Source organism: Papio anubis, chromosome 6 (assembly GCF_008728515.1).
Source record: "Papio anubis isolate 15944 chromosome 6, Panubis1.0, whole genome shotgun sequence".
Classification (NCBI taxonomy): Eukaryota; Metazoa; Chordata; class Mammalia; order Primates; family Cercopithecidae; genus Papio; species Papio anubis.
The window spans coordinates 77278351-77303948 of record NC_044981.1 but is presented as its reverse complement, the minus strand read 5'-3'; the positions used below and the strand labels follow the sequence as shown (position 1 = coordinate 77303948).

The following is a 25598-nucleotide window of genomic DNA, read 5'->3' as shown; positions in this document are numbered from 1 at the left end:
AAAGATTATACCATAACACTTTTGGCATACATAGCACCACATTAGAAGTTCTTTGTTGCCAAATACATTCTTCATACGCGCTTGTTACCTGGACTACACCATAAAAAAGTATGGTTCCATAAAGGACTTCAGTTTATCTGGGTCCTGCTTAATACTTGTCTTTCAGTGCCATGGAAAACAGATCCCCTGGGGTTGGCACAACTTTGAGATAGAATTATGCTCCTTTCAGCACTGGGCCTCTCCCACAGCTCTGCTGGTGTCATGTGGCCACTGGAAATGCATTGTGTGGGAGACGTATGAAAAAAGCATATGGTTGCATAGTGAGTTCCCTGTTCAATTTCTTAGGTCAAGAAACGACTGTTAGTATTAGTTATGAACTTCTAATTTCCCCCTCTCCACTCATGGGTGAGGCCACAATCCCTCCCTGAAGACCCCTTAACATCTACCTTTTTCTTTCTCCCTAAGCTCGATTGCTCTGACATCCTTAGGCCCCGCCACTCTCTCCATGCCTGGCCTTCCTGGAGTAATGCGTTGGGTTGGAGTCTCTGGATCAGACCTTCAGATCATGCTGCACACTCACATCCTCCCAGATTCCTGAACACCCTACCTGACCCACAACCTTGGCTTCAACAATAGACAGGTTAAAACAGTTAAGTGAACTCAGGAGGACAGTGGCCTTCAGGTTCTACTTTTTCCTGACTTCAGCCGTATAATAGGATCATTAAACGTTCTACTTCATTCTCACTATAGTTTACTTACCTATTTCCCTGTCATTGAAAATTTCGGTTATTTATAAATTTCTGCTTAAAATAATAGTACAGCTGTATTTGTCCATAAAGTCTTTTATTCTGTTGAATTTTAACAATTTTCCATAGTTGGTATAGGTATTCTAAGTCCTGTGATTTCTTAAGAATTTCTCTCCACCAAGATCCTTTCTTATGCCACACCGACTGATAACTCTATTTTATCTCTCTTTCTCACCCTTGTTTTTATTTCCCAACCCTAATTCAGTTCCTTATTATTTTCCTTTGAACCCTTGCGATAGCTGCTTACATAGTCTCTCTGTCTGAGGTGAAATCTTCCTCCTAATATACTATCGTACCAGGTCATTTCTCCTAATAGAGATCCTTAATGTATACAAAGACTGAGAGTCCCCACAGAAAAAATGGCCAGTCTCAGTAATTCAGGATATCTATAAGCTAAACCACCAGGAGATCTCAGAACTAAAGACCATGGTCTCTGACAAACACAATCCCTGTGTTTGTCAGAATGGCTGCCGTTCATGAGCAGCAAATAGGTGGGGGTTTCCGGAGTCTGCTCTCCTGGACTCTCTGCCACAAGCTTGAATCTAATACTAGTCAAGGATTTGTGATTCTTTATTTTGCTTTGTGCAGCTGAACTTCTGGTCATACTTGATTAATACTTGACTCTTCTATCAGAATGAGACTAAGAAGAATGCCTTGTTCCCTTTGTGCAGGTTTTAAACCTCTCAATTAAAAAAAAAAAAAAGGAAAAAAACCCTGAAAAAACAAACAAACAAACAAACAAAAAATCCTCCCAGTTTCTGTCTAGGGCTATGTGAATCCCCAAAAGGATTTTAAAAATAGGGGACCTGTATTATGATTTCATCTTATATGAAGTTCTTAGCGTCATCATGACCCAGGATCAGAGGAGCGCCTGGGAATACACTAATTCATCTAAAACCACAATATATTCCAGGAGTCTTTGATGATGGAGGGACATAATGTTAACTCCTAGCCTCAAAATCTCCAGGCCCAGTTCATCTTATTCATGTATTATACCTCAGACATTTAGAAAACCACTTGAGTCATGCTCAATCATGCAAACCTGTGATACAGCTAGAAAACAAATCAGATTCTCTGATTTTTACTGCTAAATGTCAGCCTTGCTTCCTACAAGTCTAGGATCTTTAGCTTGGAACTACTTTAATTCACCTATAGGATACCTTCAGCTTGTTCTTAGTGATTCTAATATTAACACTTTCACTTTCCATATCCTGAAACCATACATACTCAATGAAAAATTAATACAGATTCTTGAACATGTTAATTACATGCCTAACTTTCCTCCAGTTTGCACTAGACTACCTAAACCCTACATAACCTGAGCTCTCCAAATAAGTGCTTTCAAAGCTTTACAATTTAACAGTGTGTCCTTGGCTTTTAGGAGTGTCAGTGGAAGAATGACCATGTAAAGAAGGAATCTACCTGATGATTAAAGTGATGCTGAAGAGGAACCCATTATAGTGTTATCTATAATCCTCTGACTGTGATGTTGTGCATGGGATAACCTCAGCAGTCAGAGCCAGGAAAATCTAAATTTGGAGAGAGACATCATTTGGCCCCGTGGATCTAAACTGTACAAGCTGGGGTCTCCAGGGATTGCCCCTCATGGAAAGGGACTTGGGAGAAGACACTAGGACAAGAGTGTGGTCCCCCACCTCCACTTCAGTCAGAGCAGCTTCTGTTCTCATAGGTTTTGTAGATTGCACCTCTTTCAGTGATTTTGTTTAAGGAAAAGATTCATTTGCTGTTCTTACACTTGGAAACTTCTGAGTCAAGAGCATGTGATTTAAGGCATCAAATGGTCCTGAGATTAATTTTTGATTCCATCTCTTACTAGCTTTGTGCCATTGGTCATGCACTCTACCTCTCAACAACTTAGTTTTCCTACCTGCCAATGGTACTATTAATAAATAACACCTACTCTTGAGGTGATGTGTTGAGGATTTACTAAGACTTAATGAGATTAAAATTGCCCATTACATAGTTCGTAGCCAATAAGCCTTCGTTTCTTCATCTCCCTCATCTAGGATTAGAAATTTCTAGAAGACAGGTTCTGTGTCTTATTCCTCTTTGTACCTCCACCTCCTAGTACAGTAATTTTCAACCATTCCTGTCTATTTAGCCTCACTGCATTGGACAAAATTCCCAGGCTTGCAATTCTGCACATAGATTAAAAATAACCTACAATGTAATTGATACTCAGTAAGTGCTTTCAATTCTTGGAAAACTGTTTCTGCCATTTGTTGATACTACAAAATAACACATTACATTCTTGTTTTTTTGCTTTTACTGCTGGAAAGTTAAATTCAGTTTTGCACTCAGCTGCTGAAGATTTCCTTAGTTTAAGTTGTCTGGTACTACTATCTTCTACCAGGTTTATTATTCAGCACTAAAAATAATTCCCATTTTTATTTTGGTTTTGTGGTTTTATTGAATTTCCATTGGAGGTGTATGCCACCTCCAAAACCATTTTTGGAAATATTTAGTGCATAAAAACTTTTAAAAAGTGAGTATAGTTTTTTACATATCCTTTGCCCCTGCCAAACTGGAGTTGATCTTCTTTATGCTTTCACTCAAAGTTTCCTCTATGGTTGAAATGCCTTTCCTTCTATGACCTCAGTGGTTGAAATCCCTGAAACCTTCACACCCCAGTTCTAATGCCCTGTTCTTTAGGAAGCTTGCTCTGAATTTCCCTCAACGTTTCAATGAGGAATAGTTCAAAGAATACCTTTGAACTCACTTTTGGCATGACAAGGTCAAGCAGGAGGTAAGTCTGTCATTTAGTATTGTGAAATGAATCATTTTTAGGAACTTTTCCCAGGAATTGTGAGCTACTGGAAAACACCATAAGTTCTAGGTCTCAACTGAGGAAGCAGAGGCAAACAGTAGGGACAAAGAAGGAAAAGAATGGGCGCCTGGGAAATAGACGTGGACTTGAATCATGGCTTTTTACATATCGTGTGTGACTATGGTCAGTTTCAAGGAGGTTCCTCATTTACAGAAATGAGTGTGTTAGTTAGAGATTGTGTTGGGCTCAAATGATCAGAATGACACCTGCTGAAACACACAGGGCTTTTTTCTTTTGCCCTGACACCCTTAGTTCGACTACTCTTCCTCATGATTGTAAGCTGGCTCCCCTACTTCCCAATATGGTGCCTTCAGGAAAGAAGGAAAAGGATGAAGGGAAAGAGGCACCGGCTGCCACATATACTCCCTTTAAACAAAGTTTCCCAGGAACCCACCCTATCACACACCGCTTACATCTTAAATCGCAACCGTGTCACATAGACATCTGGAGTTACAAGTAAAGCCAGAAAATAGTAGTGGTGTTGGTGTGTGTTTAACCTGAACACAACTGCTTCCCCTAAAGAAAGAAGGGGAGAATGGGTACTGTGTAGTAGTGTCTGCTACAGTGAAAGTGATGTGCTCCCTTGAGGACATGGAAGCAGCACAGAACCCAGAACCCTCTGGATTTTACTTGTCAACATCCTGGGTTAGTCTGTAACTCAATTTCCTTCTGTATTTCGCCATTTCTTCTTCTTCTTTTTTTTTTTTTTTTGAGATGGAGTCTTGCTGTGTCACCTGGGCTGGAGTGCAGTGGCCGGATCTCAGCTCACTGCAAGCTCCGCCTCCCGGGTTTACGCCATTCTCCTGCCTCAGCCTCCCGAGTAGCTGGGACTACAGGCGCCCGCCACCTCGCCCGGCTAGTTTTTTGTATTTTTAGTAGAGACGGGGTTTCACCGTGTTAGCCAGGATGGTCTCGATCTCCTGACCTCGTGATCCGCCCGTCTCGGCCTCCCAAAGTGCTGGGATTACAGGCTTGAGCCACCGCGCCCGGCCTTGCCATTTCTTCTTACGCTGTGACTTTATAAATCGAAGGGCCAGGCAATATCACTATTTCAAATCACTTCTCCTTTCCTATAAATGATGATTATTCTTCGAAATTCTCAAAGTGTGATAGAGCAGTATCAAGTAGCATTATATAGTTTTATTATTTTATGAAGATTTGTTTTTCCTTTTGATACGATGTATTTGTGTTAAGCAATAAGGAAACTGCTGATTTGTAAAGCAGGACAAAACACTGCTTAATTGTAAGATGTAAGTCTCTAGTCAGCACAGGCTGGAGTGAATTTGCTCAGTAACTCCAGTATTTTCACACTGTCAGTTTTGCCTGGAAGTAGATGAAACCGTCCCTTAGGTTGGAGATTTTGCAGGTGGCCACTCAGCCATGGTGAAAAAGAAGTTTGGGTACCATTATTAGGAGAAAATCACATTCAGTGGTCAACTCAGACTCCTTTTTCCTGCTTCCTCTAAGAATTTCTCCTTCTACCCTGTTGCTCCATCTTGGCCTCAGATGAAGAAAACACCATATCAAGCACACCTCCCCTTTCTGTCCCCTGCAAAGTGAATCCAAGGGAATTTTAAGGGGATGGGAAATGACATAAGGGAAGATGATCGTGTTCAGGATCTCTGGACTGCAAAGCTGGAAAAGGCTTGTCAGAAACCACGATGGTTGACTCCGTAGTGACCTCTGCCTGTAAACCTGCAATAAAGAGAAAACTGTTGTCTGAACCACAGTCATCCACCCCCTTCAAATTGTATTGTGTTATTTTTAGTTTAACCATAGTTTTGGTGGTGATGGTTTCCCAAAGTTATTTCTAGCTCTAACTGATAGTATTTATGGTTAGAACAATCAGACCTACTCTATCCTCACTGATTTTCCTTCAGGCATCATTATAGGATTAACAGTAAATTCCTCTAAAATGATTACACGTACAAGAGAGAAGGGGCAGGAAGGAAAGCATGCACCACATCACATTCTATTCTGAATCGTCTCCTTGGGGAAATCTTAATTCTAATTTAGAATGTGATAGTCTGACTTCTGTAGTTGATGAATAAAAATCAGTTATTTAATATGAAGCTAATTAGAATTTGAAAATGGAAAATAAAGTCTATTTTCAAACAAGCTTGACTTTGACTAGGTACTAATGTCAAATAAGCCATTAAGAAAATGTTTTTGTTCATAGTTACACTGAAGCCTGAACAGGAAGTAAACAACAAAATCAAAGTGAAGGATGGTTCCACGTGAGTATCATTTCTGAGCTCCTCATTTATTCGTTCACTCATGATAATTCACTCCACGAACATTCCTGAGTACTCAGACCTCAAGGTGACAATCTTTGTTGCTAGTTCTTCTGTAACTCTGAAATGGAAGGTGAAGGGCCTCAGGGATGTGATGTGTATCTTATCACTAGAGTGACTGTCCTGAGGTTTCAGTAGCCACTGATGAGAATCATTTTCACACAGCCCGTTTTCAACAGTAAATTACAAGTGAATGTGATATTATGCCTTCTTTCTAAAGACTGTTGCCAGACTCTAAGAAACTCAAAGTGAGAAATTGTAGAGAACCACTCTTTATCACAGCTCCAAACTTTTGCATCTAATTGTTAATAATGTTTTCCTTCACCAGGTGACTTTTACATGTCACTTCAAGAATGTTTGGCTCTCAAACCAACACAATAGTGTTCCTTTTATTTTTTTTTTAATGGATACCTAGTATTAGTGGGGTACATGTGATATTTTGTTACATGCGCAGAATGTGTAACAATTAAGTCAGGGTATTTATGGTATCTATCACCTCAAGCATTTATCATTTCTATGTGTTGGGAACATTTCAAGAGGTCTGTTCTACCTGTTTTGAAATATACACTACATTGTTGTCAACTATAGTCACCCTACTGTGACTATAGTTATCTGTAAATGCTAGAATGTATTCCTTTTATCTAACTGTATTTGGCACACATTAACTAACCTCTCTTCATCTCTCCCACCCCCTCTAGCAACCCACCCAGGTTTTGGTAACTATCATTCTACTCTCTACTTCCATGAGATCAATTTTTTTAGCTCCTACATATATATGTGTGAGAATATCTGATATCTGTCTTTCTATGCCTGGCTTATTTCACTTAACATAATGACTTCCAGTCCCATCCACATTACTGCAAATGACAAGATTTCATTCCTTTTATGTGGCTGAAAAGTATTTCATTGTGTATATATGTCACATTTCTTTATTCATTCATCTGTTGATCGACACATAGGTTGATTTCATATCGTTGCTATATGAGTAGTGCTGAAATAAACATGGGAGAGCACTATCCCTTTGATATTCTAATTTTTCTTTCTTTGGATAAATACCCATTAGTGGGATTGCTGGATCATATGATAGTTCTGTTTTTAGTTTTTTGATAAATCTCCATTCTCCATACTGTTTTCCACAATGGTTGTACTAATTTACATTCTCACCAACAGTGTATAAGAGTTCTCTTTTCTCCTCATCCTCCCCAGTGTAGTTTTTTTTTTTTTTTTTGTCTTTTTGATATTAGCCATTCTAATAGGGTTAAGATGATATCTCATTGTGGTTATGATTTGCATTTCTCTGACAATTAATGATATTGAGCATTTTTTCACATATTTGTTGACCATTTGTAGGTCTTTTTTTGAGAAATGTTTCTTCATGCCCTTTGCCAACTTTTTAATGGGGCTGTTTTTCTACTGTTGTGTTCTTTGAGTTCCTTGTATATTCTAGATATTAGCCCTTTGTCATATAAATAGTTTGCAAATATTTTCTCTCATTCAACAGGTTGTCTCTTCACTCTGCTGTTTCCTTTGCTATGCAGAAGCTCTTTAGTTTAATATAGTCCAAATTGTCTACATATAGTTTGCAAATATTTTCTCTCATTCAACAAGTTGTCTCTTTACTCTGCTGTTTACTTTGCTGTGCAGAAGCTTTTTAGTTTAATATAGTCCCAATTGTCTGTTTTTGTTTTTGTTTCCTGTGCTTTTGAGGGAGGTTTTAGCCATAAAATTGCCACCTAATGTCTTGAAGTGTTTCCCCTATGTTATCTTCTAATAGTTTTATAGTTTCAAGTCTTACATTGAAGTAAGAATTTACAAGGTCCCATCAAACAAACAAACAAAAACAAACAAACAAAAAAACAGGCCAATATCCCTGACGAAGATAAGCACAAAAAATCCTGAACAAAATACTAGAAAACTGAATCCAGCAGCACATACGCATACATGATCAAGTAGGATTTATCCTAGGGATGTAAGAATGATTCAGTATACACAAATCAACAAACATGATACATCACATGAACACAATAAAGGACAAAAATATGATGATCTCAATAGATTAATTTAAAATTCATGTGAAGTTGATTTTTTTATAAAGTGAGAGATAGGTGTCCAGTTTTGTTCTTCTGCATATGGATATTCAATTTTTCCAGCACCATTTGTTAAAGAGATGTCCATTCCCCAGTGTATGCACTTGGCCTCTTTTTTGAAAACTAGTCATCTGTAAATAGATGGATATATTTCTCGATTCTCTATTCTGTTCCATTGGTCTACATGTCTGTTTTTATATGATTTTCATTCTGTTTTTGGTTACTATAGCCTTGTAATATATTTTGAAGTCTGATAATGTGATACTTCCAGCTTTGTATTTTTTGCTCAGGATTGCTTTGGTTGTGTAGGCTCTTTTCTGGTTCCGTACAAATTTCAGGATTGTGAAGAATGCCATTGGTATTTAAATAGGGATTGCTTTGAATCTGTAGATTGCATAGGTAGTATGGTCATTTTAACAATATTATTATTCTGATCCATAAGCATAAGATATTTTTCCACATGTTTGTGTCCTCTTTAATTGTTGACATCAGTATTTTATAGTTTTCCTTGTAGAGGTGTTTTACCTCCTTGGTTAAATCTATTCCTAGGTATTTTTATTTTTTGTAGCCGTTATAAATAGGATTGCCTTTTTAATTTTTTGCATCTAGTTCAATATTGGTGTATAGAGATGCTATTGATTTTTAATGTTGATTTTGTATCCTAAAACTTCATTGAGTTTGTTGATCAGATCTCAGGGTTGCTACAGTCTTTAGGTTTTTCTAAATCTAAGGTCGTATCATCAGCAAAGAGGGACTATTTGATTTCCTCTTTTCCAATTTGGAAATAAAAGAAAATGCCTTTTATTTTGTTCTCTTGCCTTATTGCTCTGGCTAGGACCTCTATATTATGTTAAATAGGAGTGGTGAGAGTGGATATCCTTGTCTTGTTCCAGTTCTTAGGGGAAATATTTTCAGCTTTTTCTCATCCAATATGTTAGCTCTGTGTTTGTCATATATGACCTTTACTTTTTTGAGGTATGGTCCCTCTATGCATAGTTTGTTGAGAGCTTTCATCATGAAGGGATGTTAAACTTTATCAAATGCTTTTTCAACATCTGTTGATATTATTATACGATTTTTATCCTTTATTGTGTTGATGTGATGTATCACATTTATTGATTTGTGTATGTTGAACCATCCTCATAGCCTTAAGATAAATCCTACATGATTGTGTATGTGTATGTACTGTTGGATTCAGTTGGATAGTATTTTGTTGATAATTTTTGTACCTCCATTCATCAGAGACATTGGCCTGTAGTTTTCATTTTTTTTGTTGGGTCCTTGTCTGCTTTTGGTATCAGGATAATGTTGACCTTATAGAATGAGTTAGGGAGAATCCTTCCTCCTCAATTTTTTTTTTTTTTTGGAATAGTGTAGGAGAATTGGTATTAGTTCTCCTTTATAGTTTGGTAGAATTTGGCAGTAAGGCCATCTGATCCTGGGCTTTCCTTTCTTGGGAGACTTTTTATTTCTGATTCAATCTCCTTACTCATTATTGGTCCGTGCAGGTATTCTGTTTCTTCCTGATTTAATCTTGGTAGGTTGTATTTGTCCAGAAATGTATCAATTTCTTCTAGGTTTTCCAGTTTGTTAGAGCATAGTTCTTCATGGTAGCCTCCGATAATCTTTTGTATTTCTGTGGTATCCGTTATAATGTACCCTATTTGTTTCTAATTTTGTTTATTTGGCTCCTTTCTCTTTTTTGCTTGGTTAGTTTAGCTAGTGGTTTATCAATTTTTTTTCTTTTTTTGCAACCCCTATCCATTTATATCTTTTCAAAAAACCAACTTTTTATTTTGTTGATCCTTTGACTTGTTTTTATAGTCTCTATTTCATTTAGTTGGTCTCTGATTTGTTTTATTTGCTTTCTACTAATTTTTGGCTTGGTTTGTTCTTGCTTTTCTGTTTCCTAGAGGTGCATTATTACGTTGTGTATTTGAAATCTTTCTACTTCTTTGATGTAGGCATTTATTGCTATACACTTCCTTCTTAGCACTGCTTTTGCTGTATCCCATATGTTTTGGCATGTTGTGTTTCCATTTTTATTTGTTTCAAGAAATTTTTTTCTTTTGTAATTCCTCCATTGACCCAGTGGTTTTTTAGGAACTTGTTGTCTAATTTTCATGTATTTGTATAGCTTTCAAAGTTCCTCTTGTTACTCTGGTTTTATTCTATTGCAGACTGAGAAGATGCTTGATATGATTTCAATTTTTATAAATTTGCTGAGACTTTGTGGAAAAAAAATATGCTCTAACATATGGTCTATTTTGGAGAACATTCCATCTGGTGATAATAGAAATGTGTATTCTGTAGCTCTTGAATGTCTATTAGATCCATTTGGTTTAAAGTGCAGTTTAAATCTAAGGTTCTTTGTGGATTTTTTTTGTTTAGATGATCTGTCTAATCATGAGAAGGGGATGCTGAAGCCCCCAGCTATTATTATATTTTGGAGCCTATCACTCTCTTTAGATCTAATAATATTTACTTCAAATAAATGTCTAGATGTTCCAGTGTTGGGTGCATATATATTTAGAATAGTTATATGCTCCTGCTGAAGTGATCCCTTTATTCCTATATAATGACCTACTGTTTTTTACTTAAAGTCTGTTTTATCTGATATAAATATTGCTACTCTTGCTCTTTTTTGATCTTTATTTGTGTGGAATATCTTTTTCCATGCCTTTATTTCAGTCTATATGTGACTTCAGGCAAAATAAATTTCTTGTAGGCAGAATATAGCTGGGTCATTTAAAAAATTTATTCAGCCTGTCTGTATCTTTTAATTGAAAAATTTAATTGTTTATATTCAACGTTATTATTGATATATGAGGACTTATTCACGTCATTTTGTTAATTGTTTTCTGGTTGCTTTATATATCCTTTCTTATTTTCTTTCTTATTGGTTATTATTACTGTTTGGTGGTTTTCTGTTTCTTGTGGTGGTGACATTTGTGTCCTTTTGTTCCTCATTTGCGTATTTGCTCTATCAGTGAGTTTTATACTTTTGTGCATTTTCATGATCGTAGATATTTTTCTTCTGCTTCCAGGTGTAGGACTCCCTTAAGCATTTCTTGTAGGACTGGTCTAGTGGTGATCAGTTTCCTTGGTTTTTGCATTCCTGGGAAATACTTTATTTTTTTATTTATTTATGAAGAATAACTTTGCTGGATGTAGTTTTCTTGTCTGGCAGGATTTTTCCCCCCAGCACTTTGAATATATCATTTAATTCTCTCCTGGCTCATAAAGTTTTTTCTGAGAAATCCATCATTAGTTTAATGGGAGTTACCTTGTATGTGACTAGATTCTTTTCTCTTGCTGTTTTTAGAATTTTTTTTTTTTTTTTTTTTTACTTTTGACAGTTTGAATATAATGCACCTTGGAGGAGAGCTTTTTAGGTCGTATCTATTTAAGAATCTTTGAGCTTCCTATATTTGGATATATAAGTCTCTTGTTAGACTTGGGAAGTTTTTAACTATTAATTTGTTGAAAGATTTTCTTTTTATTTAACTTTCATTTTATGTTCAAGGGTACATATATAGGTTTGTTATATAGGTAAACTTGTGTCATGGAGGTTTGTTGTACAGATTATTTTGTCACCCAGATGTTAAGCCTAGTACTCATTCGTTATTTTTCCTGATCCTCTCCTTCCTCGCACTCTGCACTCTCAAGGAAGTGCTAGTATCTATTGTTCCCCTTTATGTATCCATGTGTTCTCATCATTTAGCTCACACTTGTAAGTGAGAACATGTGGTATTTGGTTTTCTGTACCTGAGTTAGTTTGCTAAGGATAATGGCCTCCAATTCCATCCATGTTGCTGCAAAGAACGTGATCTCATTCTTTTTATGGCTGCATAGTATTTCATGGTGTGTATGTACCACATTTTCTTTATCCAGTCTATCATTGATGGGCATTTAGGTTGATTGATGTCTTTGCTATTGTGAATAGTGCTGCAATGACATTGGCATGCATGTGTCTTTATAATAGAATGATTTATATTACCTTGGGTATGTACCCAGTAATGGAATTGTTGGGTCAAATGGCATTTCTGTCTTTAGGTCTTTGAGAAATTGCCACACTGTCTTCCACAATGGTTGAATGAATTTAGACTCCCACTAACAGTATATAAGTGTTCCTTTTTCTCCACAACCTCACCAGCATCTGTTTTTTTGGGTTTTTTTTGACTTTTTATTAATAGCCATTCTGACTGGTATGAGATGGTATCTCAACGTGCTTTTGATTTTAATTTCTCTAGTGATTAGTGATGTTGAGCTTTTTAAAAAAATATGATTATTGGCTGCATGCACATCTTCTTTTGAAAAATGACTATTCCTTTCTTTTGCCCATTTTTAATGGGGTTCTTTGTTTGTTTGTTTTGCTTATAAATTTGTTTAAGTTCCTTATAGATGTTCCTTTAGTTCCTTTGTCAGATGCATAGTTTGTGGAAATTTTTTCCCATTCTGTAGGTTGTCTGTTTATTTCATTGATGTTTTATTTATTTATTTGGCTGTGCAGAATCTCTGTAATTTAATTAGATCCTATTTATTCATTTTTGCTTTTGTTGCAATTGCTTTTGGTGCCTTTGTCTTGAAATCTTTGCCCATTCTTATGCCCAGAATGGTATTGCCTAGGTTGTCTTCCAGGGTTTTCATAGTTTTGGGTTTTACACTTAAGATTTTAATTCATCCTGGACTTTTTTTGGTTGGTAGGCTATTAATTATTGCCTCAATTTCAGAGCCTGCTATTGGTCTATTCAGGGATTCAACTTCTTCCTGGTTTAGTCTTGGAAGAGTGTAAGTGTCCAGGAAATTATCCATTTCTTCTAGATTTTCTAATTTATTTGCGTAGAGGTGTTTATAGTATTCTCTGATGGTAGTTTGTATTTCTGTGGGGTCGGTGGTGATATCCCCTTTATCATTTTTAATTGCGTCGATTTGATTCTTCTCTCTTTTCTTCTTTATTAGTCTTGCTAGTGGTCTGTCAATTTTGTTGATCTTTTCAAAAAACCAACTCCTGGATTCATTGATTTTTTGGAGGGTTTTTTGTGTCTCTATCTCCTTTGGTTCTGCTCTGATCTTAGTTATTTCTTGCCTTCTGCTAGCTTTTGAATGTGTTTGCTCTTGCTTCTCTAGTTCTTTTAATTGTGATGTTAGAGTGTCAATTTTAAATCTTTCCAGCTTTCTCTTGTGGGCATTTAGTGCTATAAATTTCCCTCTCCACACTGCTTTAAATGTGTCCCAGAGATTCTGGTATGTTGTATCTTTGTTCTCATTGGTTTCAAAGAACATCTTTATTTCTGCCTTCATTTCGTTATGTACCCAGTAGTCATTCAGGAGCAGGTTGTTCAGTTTCCATGTAGTTGAGCGGTTTTGATTGAGTTTCTTAGTCCTGAGTTCTAGTTTGATTGCACTGTGGTCTGAGAGACAGTTTGTTATAATTTCTGTTCTCTTACATTTGCTGAGGAGTGCTTTACTTCCAATTATGTGGTCAATTTTGGAATAAGTGCGATGTGGTGCTGAGAAGAATGTATATTCTGTTGATTTGGGGTGGAGAGTTCTATAGATGTCTATTAGGTCTGCTTGCTGCAGAGATGAGTTCAATTCCTGGATATCCTTGTTAACTTTCTGTCTTGTTGATCTGTCTAATGTTGACAGTGGAGTGTTGAAGTCTCCCATTATTATTGTATGGGAGTCTAAGTCTCTTTGTAAGTCTCTAAGGACTTGCTTTATGAATCTGGGTGCTCCTGTATTGGGTGCATATATATTTAGGATAGTTAGCTCTTCCTGTTGAATTGATCCCTTTACCATGATGTAATGGCCTCTTTGTCTCTTTTGATCTTTGATGGTTTAAAGTCTGTTTTATCAGAGACTAGTATTGCAACCCCTGCTTTTTTTTGTTCTCCATTTGCTTGGTAAATCTTCCTCCATCCCTTTATTTTGAGCCTATGTATGTCTCTGCGTGTGAGATGGGTCTCCTGAATACAGCAGACTGATGGGTCTTGACTCTTTATCCAGTTTGCCAGTCTGTGTCTTTTCATTGGAGCATTTAGTCCATTTACATTTAAGGTTAAGATTGTTATGTGTGAACTTGATCCTGCCATTATGATATTAACTGGTTATTTTGCTCGTTAGTTGATGCAGTTTCTTCCTAGCCTCGATGGTCTTTACATTTTGGCATGTTTTTGCAATGGCTGGTACCGGTTGTTCCTTTCCATGTTTAGTGCTTCCTTCAGGGTCTCTTGTAAGGCAGGCCTGGTGGTGACAAAATCTCTAAGCATTTGTTTATCTGTAAAGGATTTTGTTTCTCCTTCACTTATGAAACTTAGTTTGGCTGGATATGAAATTCTGGGTTTAAAATTCTTTTCTTTAAGAATGTTGAATATTGGCCCCCACTCTCTTCTGGCTTGGAGAGTTTCTGCCGAGAGATCTGCTGTGAGTCTGATGGGCTTCCCTTTGTGGGTAACCCGACCTTTCTCTCTGACTGCCCTTAAGATTTTTTCCTTCATTTCAACTTTGGTGAATCTGGCAATTATGTGTCTTGGAGTTGCTCTTCTCAAGGTGTATGTTTGTGGCGTTCTCTGTATTTCCTGGATTTGAATGTTGGCCTGCCCTACCAGGTTGGGAAAATTCTCCTGGATGATATCCTGAAGAGTGTTTTCCAACTTGGTTCCATTTTCCCCCTCACTTTCAGGCACCCCAATCAGACGTAGATTTGGTCTTTTTACATAATCCCATACTTCTTGCAGGCTTTGTTCATTTCTTTTTCTTCTTTTTTCTTTTGGTTTCTCTTCTCGCTTCATTTCATTCATTTGATCCTCAATCGCTGATACTCCTTCTTCCAGTTGATCGAGTCGGTTACTGAAGCTTGTGCATTTGTCACGTATTTCTCGTGTCATGGTTTTCATCTCTGTCATTTCGTTTATGACCTTCTCTGCATTAATTACTCTAGCTATCAATTCTTCCACTCTTTTTTCAAGATTTTTAGTTTCTTTACGCTGGGTACGTAATTCCTCCTTTAGCTCTGAGAAGTTTGATGGACTGAAGCCTTCTTCCTTCATCTCGTCAAAGTCATTCTCCATCCAGCTTTGATCCGTTGCTGGCGATGAGCTATGCTTCTTTGCAGGGGGAGATGCGCTCTTATTTTTTGAATTTCCAGCTTTTCTGCCCTGCTTTTCCCCCATATTTGTGGTTTTATCTGCCTCTGGTCTTTGAAGATGGTGACGTACTGATGGGGTTTTGGTGTAGGTATCGTTAAAACCACAATGAGATACCATCTCACACCAGTTAGAATGGCAATCATTAAAAAGTCAGGAAACAACAGGTGCTGGAGAGGATGTGGAGAAATAGGAACATTTTTACACTGTTGGTGGGATTGTAAACTAGTTCAACCATTATGGAAAACAGTATGGCGATTCCTCAAGGATCTAGAACTAGATGTACCATATGACCCAGCCATCCCATTACTGGGTATATACCCAAAGGATTATAAATCATGCTGCTATAAAGACACATGCACACGTATGTTTATTGCGGCACTATTCACAATAGCAAAGACTTGGAATCAACCCAAATGTCCATCAGTGACAGACTGGATTAAGAAAATGTGGCACATATACATCATGGAATACTATGCAGCCATAAAAAAGGATGAGTTTGTGTCCTTTGTAGGGACATGGATGCAGCTGGAAACCATCATTCTTAGCAAACTATCACAAGAACAGAAAACCAAACACTGCATGTTCTCACTCATAGGTGGGAACTGAACAATGAGATCACTTGGACTCGGGAAGGGGAACATCACACACCGGGGCCTATCATGGGGAGAGGGGAGGGGAGAGGGATTGCATTGGGAGTTATACCTGATGTAAATGACGCGTTGATGAGTGCTGACGAGTTGATGGGTGCAGCACACCAACATGGCACAAGTATACATATGTAACAAACCTGCACGTTATGCACATGTACCCTAGAACTTAAAGTATATATAAAAAAAAACTATGGAAAATATTAAAAAGAAAATAAAAATCATCTATAAACTTACAAAAAAAAATAAAGTGGGGAATTTCACTAATTGATCTTAAAAATTTAGACCATTCCTGTATTCTGGAAATAAATCAACTTTTTAATGATGTATTATCCTTTCATGCACTGCTAGATTTGGTTTAATATTTTGTTTAAAATTTTTGAATTCTATGTTCATAATAAAGTTGGCTTGTAATTTTCTTAAAAAAGAAGATTTTAATTCATCTTGAGTTAATTTTTGTACATGGTATAAGGAAGGGGTCCAGTTTCAATCTTCTGCATATGACTAGCTAGTTATCCCAGCACCATTTATTGAGTAGGGAATTCTTTTACCATTGCTTCTTTTTGTCAGATTTGTCAAAGATCAGATAGTTGTAGGTATGAGGCCTTATTTCTAGCTTCTCTATTCTGTTCCATTGGTCTATGTGTCTGTTTCTGTATTGGTACCATGCTATTTTGATTACTGTAGCCTTATAGTACAGTTTGATGTTGGGTAGCGTGATACCTCCAGCTTTTTCCTTTTGCTTAGGATTGCCTTGGCTTTTTGTGCTCTTTTTGGTTCCATATGAATTTTAAAATAGTTTTCTCTAGTTCTGTGAAGAATTTCAATGGTAGTTTAATAGGAATAGCATTGAATCTATAAATGCTTTGGAGACTATAGCCGTTTTAACATTATCAAGTCATCCAATCCATTAGCGTGGAATGTATTTCCATGTGTTTGTGTCATCCCTTATTTCTTTGCATAGTGTTTTGTAGTTCTCTTTGTGAGATATTTCATTTCTCTGGTTAGCTGTATTCTTAGGTATTTTACTTTATTTTTTGTTGCAATTATGAATGAGATTGCATTCCTGAATTGGCTCTCAGCTTGACTGTTGGTGTATAGGAATATCAGTGATTTTTGCACATTTATTTTCTATCCTGAGATTTTGCTCAACTTATTTATCAACTTAAGGAGCTTTTGGACTGAGTTATGGGGTTTTCTAGATATAGGATCATGTTGTCTGCCAACAGGGATAGTTTGACTTCCTCTCTTTTTATTTGGATTCCCTTTATTTCTTTCTCTTATCTGATTGCCCTGGCCAGGATTTCCAAGGCCATTTAGAATAGGAGTGGTGAGAGAGAGAGGGCATCCTTTTCTTGTGTGGGTTTTCAAGGGGAATGCTTCCAGCGTTTGCTCATTCAGTATGATGTTGGCTCTGGTTTTGTCATAGATGGCTCTTATTATTTTGAGGTATGTTCCTTCAATATCTAGTGTACTGAAAGTTTTTCATAATGAAGGAGTGTTGAATTTTATCAAAAGCCTTTTCTGTATCTATTAAGATAATCATGTGGTATTGGTCTTTGGTTCTGTTTATGTGATGAATCACATTTATTGATTCGTGTATGTTGAACCAACCTGATATCCCATGAAAAAAGCCTACTTGATTGTGGCAGATATACTTTTTGATGTGCTGTGGGATTTGGTGTGCCAGTATTTCATTGAGGATTTTTACACTGACGTTCATCAAGTATATTGGCGTGATATTTTCCTTATTCGTTGTGTCTCTGCCAGGTTTTGGTATCAGGATAAGTTGACCTCAGATAATTAGTTAGGGAGGAGTCCCTCTTCCTCAGTTTTTTTGGGAATAGTTTCAGCAGGAATGGTATCAGCTCTTCTTTGTACATCTGGTAGAAAATTCAGCTGTGGATCCACCTGGTCCTTGACTTTTTTGGTTGGTAGGCTATTTATTACTGACTCATTTTTGGAGTTCATTATTTGTCTGTTCAGGGGTTAATTTCTTCCTGGTCAGTTTTGGGAGGGTGTAGCTTTACCTTGCAGTTTCCTGGAACTGGGGCATGGGGCAGCACAAAGAAGCACCTAATGAATAACACACCTATGAAGAAAAGGGAAGGACATTTCTCTCTGAGAGCTAGCAATAAATCTAAGCTATTTGCCCCAAGCCTGCTCAGAGTAGGGCCATTCCAAGAGAGAGAGAAAAAAGAAGCAATAAAATGTTAAGAGTGGAAGAGTAAAAAAGGAAGAGTCAGAGGGCACTCTGTAGGGACACACATGCATCCCTGATTATGCCAAGTGTCCATCCTCTGCAACAGGGCTCCATTAATGCCTGAACCTATAACCCTCTGAGTAAAGTGACAGTGGTAAAAAGGGTAAGTTGTGGGCTCTCTTTTAAAGCCAACAACCATTTTCTCACTTTTAACACCAAATCTCCTTGATTGACCCTATGACTGCTAACCTAAATCTCTTCTGGTAGGATAGAGATCTATTCTCATATGTTGGCAACTGTTTCTTTCCTGCACAACTCACTTCAAAGTTCACCTCGTCAGTAAGTAGTCAATGTTATTCTCACACTACTATTGTACTGACTGTCATTATCTCCTAGTCTCTTGGAACTTGTGTAAGTTAACAAAAGTAGAGAGAGAATGAACCCCCAGGTGGCTGTGTTATCACACCTTCAGGGATTGTGCTTTGTGTGTTATAAGTAGTCAGTAAATATTGAACCATCACAACAAGTATGATTCATAGAACAAAAATGACTCACCTGATGTAACATGAAGATAATTATTCATAAAAATGGACCAGAGATCTTAGTTCCAATCTTCAACAGTACCTAGTTATGTGTTCTATTATTATTATTGCTTTCTTCCATTCTTTTATCTTCTTAAAGTCTAAAGCATCTCCTTACTAGACATAAATGTCAACACCAATTTTATCTAGAAAATTTGCACTATAATGCTTGTTTATCTCTTTATTCTTTTTTTTTCTTTTTCTTTTTCTTTTCTTTTTTTTTTTTTAGACAGAGTTTCGCTTTTGTCCCCCAGGCTGGAGTGCAATGGCACAATCTTGGCTCACTGCAACCTCCACCTCCTGGGCTCAAGCGATTCTCCTGCCTCAGCCTCCCAAGTAGCTGCGATTACAGGCGCCTGCTACCATGACTGGCTAATTTTTGTATTTTTAGTAGAGACGGGGTTTCACCATGTTGGCCAGGCTGATCTCGAACTCCTAACCTCAGGTGATCCACCTGCCTCGACCTCCCAAATTGCTGGGATTACAGGCATGAGCCACCATGCCTGGCCTCTCTTTATTCTTTAACATTTAAAATCTAACATTCTTAGAGTAGTTTCTAATCAAATGCATGTTTGTGGGAGGAATTATTGTATCGGCATGAATAAGAAGGTTAAAAAGAGGGCTGAGATGGAGGCCTTGTTTCCTTTCTCTGCAAGATGGAGGCAATAAGCTCTACCGTTCAATGTTGTTCAAGGCTAGAATGAAATATTATACCTGAAGGTGTTACTCAAACTGTAAAAAACTACGGAAATATGTTACCACTATAGAGAAAAATTTTGTTAGTTTGTTATTCCCAATCATACTTTAAAAATATACTGCAGTGTATTGTTCAAGGAAAGTATCTGATACTGTGAATTCCAAGCATTATTTCTTAACCTGTTCAAAATTAAGCAAAATGTGAGTATATACCAAACAATACTTTATTTTTCCATATTTTCCATATTTGAAAAAGCTGCAAAGATTTATGGAAGACTGGGCTACATGCTGAGTTTTATACTAAAATGTATGATAAAAACAATAAATGGGCCGGGCTTAGTGACTCACACCTGTAATTCTAGCACTTTGGGAGGCCGAGGTGGGCAGATCACCTGAGGTCAGGAGTTTGAGACCAGCCAGGCCAACGTGGTGAAACCCCATCTCTACTAAAAATACAAAAATCGGTCGGGCGTGGTGGCAGGCACCTGTAATCCCAGCTACCAGGGAGGCTGTGGCAGGAGAATTGCTTGAACCTGGGAGAAGGAGGTTGCAGTGAGCCGAGATTGCATCATTGCCCTCTAGCCTGGGCGACAAGAGTGAAACTCTGTCTTAAAAAAAAAAAAAAGTAATAAATATAAAATGTTTGTCAGATCACACATTATTTAGATAGAAATTAAGATGCTCATTCTTAAAAGTAAGAGTGAACATAGATTAATAAAACACCTCTACTTACCTCAATTTTGGTATGCTAGTTTAATGACTTGTAATAATCACTAACATTTATGCAGTTTTATGTGGTGGGTTTTTTGAATCATTTAAACCAAATAGGGGTATATATATCCAGTTATTTTATATTATTCCAAATGCCTTCTAACCTGTTGTGTGTAATATTCCTTTCCCACCCCTTAATAACATTTGTCTAGAATATTTTATTTCCTGTCATTTTCAGTTATGTAAAGACTCAATCTGGTCCAATATGAAATTTAAACTTCTAATTTCAAATTGAATTCAAACTTTGTCTCCTTGTTCCCACCTATGCATTCCCATCCTGTGGTAGCTAGTCTCCAAAGCTGGCCCTCAATGGACCATTCCCTTCTATGTCCCCTTCTGCATCGAATCCGCACTTGGCCTGTGACTCATTAAACAATAGAATGCAGTGGAAAGGATGCTGAGCTGGTTCTGTGCCTGTCATTAGAAGGCCTGGAAGCTTCTTATTTTGTGATTTTGGAAACACTGAAGCACCATATAAGAAATCTGACATGTCCACATATCATATAGAGAGACCACATGAAGAGGGAGAAGCCCTGAGCTTTCAAGGAGAGAGAGAGAGAGAGCGCGCGAGCGAGCGAGAGAGAGAGATTCCGTTATTCCAAAGTACCAGCTCAGCCCCATCTTCCAGCTGTCTTTACCAAGGGACCAGCCATGTATCTTGGGTATGAGAGCTTAGTCAATCCAGATGATTGCAGCTGCAGTGAACTTCACATGGAGCAGAAGAATTACCCAGCTGATTCCAGTCAACCTTCATACCCATGACAGAAAAGCCACTACATTTTGGGGTAGTTTATTATGTAGCAATAGATAATTGGAATGTGTCCCCTAATATGGGTAAGTTTTGTGTTCCCACCCAAATCTCATCTAGAACTGTAATCCCCATAATCCCCACGTGTCAAGGCAGAGACCAGGTGAAGGTAATTGACTCATAGGGGCAGTTTTCCCCACGTTGTTCTTGTGATAGTGAGTGAATTCTCACGAGATCTGATGGTTTTCTAAGAAGCTCTTCCGCCTTCACTTGCCACTTCTCCTGCCTACCCCTTTGTGAAGAAAGTGCTTTGCTTTCTTTTCACCTTCGGCCATGATTATGAGTTTTCTGAGGCCTCCACAGCTATGCTGAACTGTGAGTCAATTAAACCTCTTTCCTTTATAAATTACCCAGTCTCAGGGGTATGAAAGCGGACAGTATGAAAATGGACTAATACATCCCCTTTCCTTTTTAATCTGGTCTGGGGACATAATTTTTTTCTCTCTCTTCCTTTTCTGCTTTTAGCTTTTTGTATTGGAGACTGGTAAGAGGAATGAGGGAATAGAAGCAAAGTATTTTTTCTGAACTGATCCTGCCTCAGGTGATGCCCTAGAATTGACTTGCATCAGCTGATTATTAAAGTTACAGGAATTTTCTGTGCCAATTGTTAAATGTTATGATTAAAATTCAATAATATCAAATTATATTGAAAACAAGCAATAAATGCTAACAACGTGCCACTTCCTAATTATTTTACTGTTTTACTATTATCTATTCTCTTAAAGTTATTTACGTGTATCACACTTGTATGTGGTGGAAATACTATTGTAACTGTATGCTGTTACATATGTCTCCCAACTCCACAATCAGTCATATCCCACTGATAGCTTAAAATCACACATGGTGGGTGTGTTTGTACAATGGAAATAAGCAAACATTACATATCAGTACTTCTTCCCCTCTGCATTGATTTCTGGTTGTCAAACCTTTACTAGCAAACCACTGCCTGCAGTTCTCTGTTGTATATATTTGTATCATCTTGGACCCATCCTGGTTAGTGAATGCGATCTGTGTGGTAAACATGAAAATGTTAGTGCTTTTAAGGGGAACACATGAGATTTTTGAGGGTATACTTTGAGACCCCCTCAACATCACAGCTCCTAATAGGAGAAGCTCCTGCTCTACCTTTTCATCTTTACCTGTAGAAAACCTCTCAGCCTCTTGCTACTAGGTCCCTTTGCCCGTGGCTAGCCCTCACTTGTGTAGCATTGGCAAAACAGATCAAGCCCCATCTCTCTTTAAGTCCATTTGACCCATCAAATAAAGTTGGGCCTGAAAATGAAAGGATATGATTATCTAGATAAAGAGTTTACTGCTAGTTACAGTAATACTGTCCCAGTTGGGTTCCCCAGCAAGAAAATTCTGAAATGGAGCTAGTGTACAGAAAGTCTATTAAAGTGGGGGTTAAAGAGGAAGAAAAATTGGGCAGAAAGAGAAGTTGGGCTGAGGGGCAGTCACAACAAGGCCTCTACCTACACTGTGGCAGCTCTAAAACCAGAATGGCCTTTCAGAGTTGCCCTGATTTGTGGTGAGAAGTCCAGGCTTTTATAGTGCATTAAGTGGTCTTTATATGTGGTCTGCCTGGAAGGAGGCATGACTTTGGGATGAGGTCCTCTTCAGCTGATGCAATTCCCAAGGAGGACAGACAGTCAACAACCTTCTCTTGAGCTGGAGAGATACATCTTTCAATCTTGCAGGGAGAATCTGACCGTGGCACTGCATTTATGTTGGCCGATTCCTTATACTGCTTGGATGTACTTACTTCACATGAATTCTGGGCCAGTTCCTATAGGATTCTGGTGGGCCTCTTTTCCAGAGACACTCTTAAAAATGCTGGTGAGTGACAGAAACTATTGCCCCACCACTGCGGTTAGCCTCAAGGCCACAAATGATACTCATTACCTCCCTCTTCTGCTAACGATTCAAAATTCCCTTCACCTTTGGCTGATCTATGGGAATTACTTGGTGGGAGGTCCAGACTTTCAACCCTAAGGAATTCAATCTCCCTTTTCAGGAGTTGTTGCTGCGTCATCATCAGTATCATAATTGGGCAAGGGAACACTAAGACAAGCTCAAGAGGATCACCTGGGTGCCAACCTTACTCCTTTCTGCTCTCTTTGTGTAACAGCAATTTTGCATCCTTCCTGATTGATGATCAGGGTCCATTACCCCTGCCAAGGTGATTGCTCTTTTTACCTGCTAGTCATTCCGCATGTGTTGCCTGTTGTGGTTGGACAGCAGGTGTAGCTCAGTATTTGGTAGGATTCTTGCTAGGTTTCTTGGTTGATGTGTTTCCTCTTGAGGACTAAAAACTCTAAACTAAAATAAGTCAAACTAGTAGGGATCAGAAAAAAAGTTCACTAAGAGAGTATTAGGAAGTGTTTTATAGCCTTAAATTAGCAAATTACAACTCTTAAACATCCTCTTTTGTATTTTACTGTGCTAGAAATTGGAAAAGATCAAACTTTTACTCTGTGAGATAAGTAAAATATAAGAATGATGGAACTGGGCTGGGTGCAGTGGCTCACACCTATAATTCTAGAACTTTGGGAGGCTGAGGCAGGTGGATCACTTGAAGTCAGGAGTTCCAGACCAGCCTGGTCAACATAGCAAAACCCTGTCTCTACTAAAAATACAAAAAATGTTCTGGGTATGGTGACTTGCGCCTGTAATCCCAGATACTCGGGAGGCTGAGGCAAAGAATAGCTTGAACCCAAGAGGCAGAGGTTGCAATGAGCTGCGATCATGCCATTGCACTGCAGCCTGGGTGACAGAATGAGACTCTGTCTCAAAAGAAAAAGAAAAAAAAAAAAAAAGGATGGAACTGAATCCTAAACCATTTATAGATTGTGAAGCAGTAAAATATAAATCCTAAACCATTTATAGATTGTGAAGCAATAAAATATAAAATAAACCAAGTGATGTGAAATTTTTCATGAATAAATTTTAGAGCGGATAAATTGGCAACATTTGGATCCTAGTACACTGAGACATAGGTCTTCCATTGGATTAGTTTCTGTATGACTAATAAATTGGTCCTATATGGGATAAGCGGAGTCCCCTAAAGAATTAGGAGAATATAGGCTAGACAATAAAGCACATTTACATATATATTTGAAACAGGATCTTGCTCACTCACCCAGGCTGGAGTTCAGTAGTGTGATCATGGCTCACTGCAACCTCTGCATCCTGGGCTCAAGTAGCTGGTACTATAGGCATTTCCCACCATGCCTGGCTAATTTTTTTGTATTTTTTGTAGAGACAGGGTTTTGCCATGTCACCCAGGCCGGTCTCGAACTCCTGGGCCAAGGCAATCCATCTGCGTCAGCCTCCCAAAGTACTGGGATTATAGGCGTGAGCCACTGTGTATGGCCTGCTTCTTTGTATATTTATAGCGCAATGCAGGTTTTAATTATCATTAAGTTCATAATTTGTAATTTTCTTTGACCCACCTTAATATACTGCTCTGCTTTTTCTTACTTTTAGTCTTGCTAAAAGTAAGAACATTCAACAAGATTTTTCCATGCCCAAATCGCTACTAACAGTGATATTAAAACTAATTGTGTGTTAATAATGGTAAATTTGATTGAGGGCTGTGCTAAACAATCTATATATATTATCTGCTTTAATCCTCACAACAATACTAAGAGGAAAATTTTATTTCTTTTTAATCTTACAAATAGGACATGGGGGCTTAGAAAAGCTAAGAGGAATAGTTAATATAGAAAGAAGAAAGAAAGAAGTAAAATTTCTTTGTATCCTATGACTGCTTTTCATTAGCGTCATTGTTTAAGTTCTTTTGTTTTAGTGACTACAATTTCCAGTTCAAAAATCAGGACACAAGGCTTAACAAATGCTTCTTGTGCCTCTTAAGGTAATACAAAGCAGTCTGTGCTGTGAGCATGAGGAAGTGTAGAGACTAGCGGTGCAGACATAGAGGCAGGGTGACCGAGTCACACTAGGCTCTGTTACTATGTACTACTTGTGCGACTCTGGGCAAGGTACCTGTTTTAAGCTCTGGCTTCCCACGTGCAAAATGAAGTTAATGAAGGGTGGTGTCTTAGTCCATTCAGTGTTGCTATGACAGAATACCCGAGACTGGGTAATTTATCAAGAAAAGTTTATATGGCTCGAGATTCTGGAGAGGCTGGGAAATCCAAGATTGGGCAGCCCATCTGTGAGGGCCTCAGCTGTTTCTACTCATGGCAGAAAGCAGAAGGTGAAGCAGGGTGAGTGCAAAGAGATCAAACACAAGGAAGAGCAACTTGCAGTCCTGGTAATTAATTCAGTCCCACAAGAGGAAGAACTCATTCCTGAAAGATCGTTCATCTATCCATGAAGGATCCACCACTGGGAGCCAAACACCTCCTAGCTAGGCTCCACCTCCCAACACTACCACATTGGGAATAAAATTTCAACATGAGTTCTGAAGTAGGCAAACCGCACCCAAACCTCAGCAGGTAGTCTTGACAATTAGGCATGACATCCAACTTAAAACACTTAATATCTCAGTTATGTAGTTTCAGTGTCAAGAGTTCTGGGTTATTTTTGAGCTTTATAAGCCGTTGAGGATGACATGTGAACTGTTTCTAAAATGCAAGACCCATGATTGTTCTTTTTAAGCTTATCTGGATTTTTGTCCCATTCCTAGCTCAGAATTCAAGGCTGTTATGCTGCTTCTATTTTTCTTTCTTATTCTTAAC

The 25598-nt window shown here is 38.0% G+C and overlaps 1 long non-coding RNA gene across 1 annotated transcript in view; it reads left to right on the top strand.

Moving 5' to 3' along the window:
* The first annotated feature begins 4554 nt into the window (after positions 1-4554).
* The window catches only part of LOC110743116, a 123516-nt gene continuing 102472 nt past the window's right edge, over positions 4555-25598 (top strand). The window contains exon 1 of the long non-coding RNA XR_002521633.2: positions 4555-5891. This is a non-coding gene — a long non-coding RNA (uncharacterized LOC110743116). The remainder of the gene's footprint in view (positions 5892-25598) is intronic.